Consider the following 6,000-nt stretch of genomic DNA (forward strand, 5'->3'; position numbering starts at 1 on the left):
CACTGCGTGCGCATGATCGCGCAACAGAAGCCAGCTACTCACAGTGGTGACGCTAAATGATTATTACAATAAGTGCACCACAGCACCGAAGGCTAAATTATTACTAAATTCAGGCGTGAAATGAGAAAACGTTTCCGCTTAAAGTGTGAAGGTAGCTGCATATATTTTCAAGCACGCAGCACATCTCCCAAGATGCTTTTAACCGCAAGCATGGCCTTACGACCATGTTCAATCCTTTGTAGATGGCCATTGAGAAACTTCCGCGGAGCTGCGGTGTTTCGATCCCACACCTTTCATATGGGAAGCGCACGCTCCACTACTTGAGTTACAGGCCCGGCTTAACGCTGGGTTGAGTCCAGTAGACCTTTTTCACCGTCCTGGCCTTTGTATCACGTCGGCACCACGTCCCCCGGCCCCTATACGGCATGGTTCCTTTTCCAAACCATGCACGCTTTGGACGTGTTTGGTCCTCGTCACGGAATAAGTCGTCATTTCAACAAAGCTCCCGCAAGAGTTCAATAGAAACATCAGGCTCACACTAGCTAAACAGAAAAATATATGTTGGGGCTGCCGGTGCCCTAAGCATGTCAACATTTAAAACTGGCACGCTTGCAATTATCACAACTAAGCATCAACACGCATTGGGGAAGGAATTATTTTGACCCGGCCTCCCCCGAAGGTTTTCCAGACTGCTTTCCGAACACGGCGAGGCGAAGCCGTGCCTAACTATGCATAGCTGTAGGAGCTCGAATAACAAATCTTTTGGTGCAAGCCATTAGATATTCCGTGTAAGGTCGCTGACTTGTGATAGGTCAAAATCAGGCCGTGGCTTTCAGTGATGGCTTTTTATAGGAGATCGTTCGATCTGATGCAACACAACTAAGTGTTAGACGAAGCTATACATCTCTGAGATGGTCTCTTGGGCAAAATAACAATTGAAGTTAAAAATGGAACAATTTCAATTGACCTAGGGTCAGGTATAAAGGTCAGGGTAAGGCTGAAAACTATTCTGTCTTTTCCTCAGGAGTTTCTTTGGGGGTACTTTCGTGTGCTCATTTTTAACTTATTCGTGGCAGGAGTCGCACGGGCATGTGGAATTGATCTCTTGCAGGTAAGAATAAGCCACTGACCTGAAATAGCCCAGGTCGACATGTTGCTTTTAGGAACATATCGCTTAGCGTACTCCCTGACGCTTATTCAAATGACAAAATAAAACAAATCTCATAGATCTTTTTCATGTTGACCTTCTAAAGGCAAAAAGTCATGAGCCTTAAATGAAAATCAGTGAACTATTGCTTAGAACAGAAATCTAGGTTCAAGGCAGCTGCATAAGGAGGTCTGGGGTCACTTTGGACACTAATCTGAAGTTTGACCTCTTTTAACCTTATTGAACTCAAAGTGCATGTCGCAGGAGCCTCAAGTCTTAACACGGATGAATTCATACACACGCCAACCCATTCCGTGAATTCGGCGTCCTAGCTTTCTAATTTTTCAGATTTCATTGGGTTAAACCGACCCCTCCACCACCTCAGCGAAAGGAGCTCAATCGGCCAACTGGACGCGTGTTAAAACAAAATTCCCACAAAAACAAGTGACTGTTTTAGGGAAGGGACAGTGGTAGTTCTTAGGATATCTGCGCAATTCTACAACACCAGTAATCTCCGAACAGCACGACACGCAATACGTTGTGGGGATCGGGGAATAACTGCCGTATCAGCGGCTTCTGCGGAGTTCCGCAAACCAAGCACTATTATTTGCTGTTAAGCGACACTCCTTGCACCAGGTTTTCCGCACCTGGTTTTGTCGTTGTTATGCATGTGATAATGTTAGGTACCCGTCATGTTCCAGCAAATTGTTAACCTTCCTAAGAACAGGTCAACATTTTCTCGGCAACGCTTATAATTCAATGCTACCTATGCCGTGCAGAAATGCAGTGCATGCACTGTAAAGGCATACACTACATAGACATGCTTAAGCATGCTTATGGTCTGCATAGCGTTAAAGGTAGATACTGCCTAAGTATGCTAGTATGCTTAGGCATGCGAAACACTGGCAGGGTGCCAGCTGCCAGGTCATGGTCCTGCCCATCAACATAACATACCAGCCTTAGAGGGAATGTTCCACATTTTAAGACATTTAGCTAGGCATCAGATATGATGGGAAACGCTTCTTTGCAACTATTGGTAAGCTTTCAAGGTTCAAAAACGACGCTATGTAGCAAAATTTCAAAGTTCATAAAAATAGGCTACATTACGTCAATGTTTGATGGCGTCATAAAATGGGTTCGTGGCGACAGTAAAACCTGGCAGCATCTGGCAGCCAGACGTAAAGAATGCGTCGAAACACACGAAAGCTGACGCCAACCGGCCATTCTCGTCGCGGGGGCTGTGTCGGGGCGCGGATTAGCGGGTGGGTTATTTGTGGATTTTTTGTCTTAGTGCTAGCCGTAAGAAAAGCTTTCGTGGACTGTTTGACATGCACAACGTAGCGATCGCCAGCTTTTATGGCAGACTATGAATATCAAAACACGATATGCTGATTCAGCAGCTGCTCGAGTGGCTCCTGACCGTCACTCTCCCGCGGCGTGTATGTTGAGGAGAGAAGATATAAGACTCCGGGAATCTTGCAACGGAAAACCCGCGCGGAAGATGTGGTGCTCTGCACATTGCGGGTATTGCGCACACATGACGGGCAAGGACATTATCATGAGTTGGAAGACACCCAACTGCAAGATGCAAACGATGTAGAGCAAGATTGACTATTGAACAACGTGTTGCTACGTACAGTACCTTTCTGGTAAAAAGACCATAGCATTTTACTCAGGTGCATCTTTTGGAACTGTTGAGCTAACCTGCAGCAGTAGACGGTGTTGGACGCATTTCAGCCGTTCTAAATCATATTTACGTTATGGTTTATGACAGCCCATACACACCTAGGTATAACTTGTATATCCCAGAATTCTGAGTCATTGCGTACGCGTCCCTTGACGACCACAACGGGCGGAATTGAGGCCAACGAAGCCTCCCACATGCTTAGCAAGCGCTCTTTTACTTGAGTCACAGCTCCAATGAGATTTGGAATGTTTAGGTGAGCCAAGCAGCCCGGTTTCCCTCTATTTTGGCCCTCGTTTCACGTCAAGACCACGTACCCATGTACTATCGTTTCTTTCCTCAAATCACGCATGCTTTGAACCTGTACGTGCCTCGTCGCAGAATGCGTCGTCATTTCAATTCAGCCACAGCGGTAGCTGAACAGAAACATCAGCCTCACCTTACCTAAAAGGACGAAAACTTACTGGAGCTGCCTGTATGTTTTTTGTACCTAAATATCTCAACAGTTGTAATGAGCACGCCTTAAATTTTCCTAAAGAGGCATTATATCAAATCCACACGAATGCAAAGGTCGGGTTCAGGGACGGAACAGAAGCAATGCTTGGGATATCCTTTAACACCACAGAACATTTTCGACCCAAACTGCATGTCCATGTGTGGGGATTAGGCCGAAGCAGGCGTATCAGCAGCCTCAACCGAGTTCCCCAAACCAAGCGCCGTCGAAACGTTTGCTGTTGGTCGACCTTCCATGCGGCAGCTTTCCAACACCAGGTTTTCTTAACATCATGCATCTGATGGTGCTTATGCACAATTAATGATACCCAAAATTGTTGAGATTGATAACAAGAGAAATCCATTTGTCAGCAACGCTTAAGATTTCCGGCAACCTCCTACCTGCAAAAATGCAGTATAAACACTTAAAATGTCATCTCTAGACGTGCTGATGTCCGGAAAACACTGCCAGCTACTAAATCTCTCTCCCGCTCATCAACGTCCTGCACAACGACGGCAAGGCTATGTCTGAATAGCTTTGATCAGATTTTCAGTCGCATTGCTAATGCCAGATAATTACCCATCAAAACATGGATTTCACAACAAAGCTGTATCAGGAATTCAGCTCGGTGGGAACCGGGATTTTGCGCTCGCTGTCTTCTGTGTAGTACCGGGAGAATTCATCTCTAAATCTGCTTTTGTTCGTTAGCTTTGTTTTATCTGCTCGATCAGGTGCATTTGGCGTTTTTATTTACGGTTTTCATGGCTTCAAGGAACGCTGCAAACTGTAAATGGATGTAAAGCACAGTTCATAAATGGAACATATGATACGCAATTTTGAGACTGTTGGTCGTTTTCATCGGTTTGTTCAAACCGCTACAGCGAACAAACTGCTAACCGGCGATGCCAAGACATGTCACTACGTTAGTGGCTAGGAGTGCTGTAAGTAATACACAGGGAGGGAGCAAAATGACCAACAAAATCGAGGCGCCTGGAACATAAAATTGTCAAGAAGAAAATATTTATCTGAAATGAAAACGAAGTGCCCGTTGCTTCTGCTTGGGTGAGAAACAGGCAGCACCATGAAGGCTCAGTAGCTGAGTGCGTCGTGATGACCCGATGACGCGTAAAGTGAGCGCTGGTAATGCTTAGAGGCTCACTCCATATCGGCCTAATTACAATCGCTTTAGGATGTTTGAATTTTGATGCACCTTTGATTTCAATATAAAGCTGTTATCTTAATAACGAAAGCACTTACGTTCGGAATCATTCCCGCTTGTAAGTAGGCGGCTTCTGCATGCCATCATGGTCGTGACATGCCATCCAAAATTGCAACTATGGAGCTGCGGGGTATCGATCCCCGTACCTCTCACATGCTAAGCGAGCGCTCTACCACTTGAGCTACAGCCCCGCGCGTCAGGTAATATATCCAGGTGAGCGAGGACGCCCGGCCTCGGCCGATACTGGCCCCCGAATGTCGAGACCACGCCCCGTCGGCTCCTTTCACTGAACAACCCTGGCGGACGAGATCATGAAGATGAGTGGTCGCTGGGTGAACAGTAAGGCCGGTACAGTGCAAGAACCACAGTGTCCTAGAATTGCCGACTTTGGGTGTAAAGCAACACCCTATGAGGAGGAATTTTTCACTCATTTTCCCCATATTTTATGTGAATTTTTCACTCCTGCCTGACATTGTCTAATCGCACATGGCAAACCCCTATTTCTCTTTCTCAGGTTTTCAGATGCCATCTATCACTTGGCAGCGCATCTGTGCGTGCGTGACAGCGTAGGCTGTTTTTCATCCATGCTGTATTCCGACTATTCGCGAATTCATATTGCGTTGACTTTCACAAAAATCCATCAGTTTCGTTTATGGCTCCTGCACTAGACTGGCTTCACAGTTCACCAAGCTACCACTTACCTCCATGATCTCATCCGTCATAGCCATTCAGTGAAAGGAGCCGACGGGGCGTGGTCTCGACATTCATGGGGTCAGTACTGGCCGAGGCCGGGCGCTCCAGCTCACCTGGACGTCTCACGCTGCACACGGGGCTGTAGCTATTCTCTTGTGCATGTTACATTTTCTTGCAAAGTGTAACATGCAGTGATATGTCGCTGCAAACCTGCTAACCTTGCACAAGGTTGGAGACATGCCATTGCATGTAGTTATGGTTAGATAGGCGGAATGCAAGGAACTGAAGAAGCTGCCGGTGCACACAAGGTACACAACGTCAGTAAAAAAAATACAACAGCCAACCAATGTGGTACATTGTGTTATGGCACGGGTCAACGGCTTCATTGTGGCACTACCTCAGTGATGTACTGCGGCATGCCATAAGGAATAGCGATATGGTTTTTGTACTGTATGCCATACTGCTTTCATAATGAATTGCATTATGAAAAGATGGGTCAAGCGTGCACTTTTGTATTGACTCTTTATCTGACATATGACCGACCAAAAACACATGATGCAATATGCAAATCACTTTCAGCAAAGCAGACAACCAATAAGTGGTACCACTTGCTCAGCGGGGTGCCTTCAAAAAGTTCATGATCGCAGCGTCCAGTGTGCATATTGTCCAGGATCGCAGCATCCAGTGTTATCAAGTCCAGAAAACGTAAAATTCCGTGCCCATTGGGGGCGTTCATAAGGTCCAGAGACGCAAAGTCCAGAGTC

At 46.2% G+C, this 6,000-nt stretch overlaps 1 non-coding gene across 1 annotated transcript; it reads right to left on the reverse strand.

Moving 5' to 3' along the window:
• Positions 1 to 4,661: 4,661 nt before the first annotated feature.
• Positions 4,662 to 4,734, reverse strand: TRNAA-AGC (transfer RNA alanine (anticodon AGC)). The gene has a single exon. It is a non-coding gene; the product is annotated as a tRNA-Ala (tRNA).
• Positions 4,735 to 6,000: the final 1,266 nt, after the last annotated feature.

The sequence above is a fragment of the Pollicipes pollicipes genome, unplaced genomic scaffold, assembly GCF_011947565.3.
Source record: "Pollicipes pollicipes isolate AB1234 unplaced genomic scaffold, Ppol_2.1 Scaffold_7231;HRSCAF=8579_pilon_pilon_pilon, whole genome shotgun sequence".
In the NCBI taxonomy this organism is placed as follows: Eukaryota; Metazoa; Arthropoda; class Thecostraca; order Pollicipedomorpha; family Pollicipedidae; genus Pollicipes; species Pollicipes pollicipes.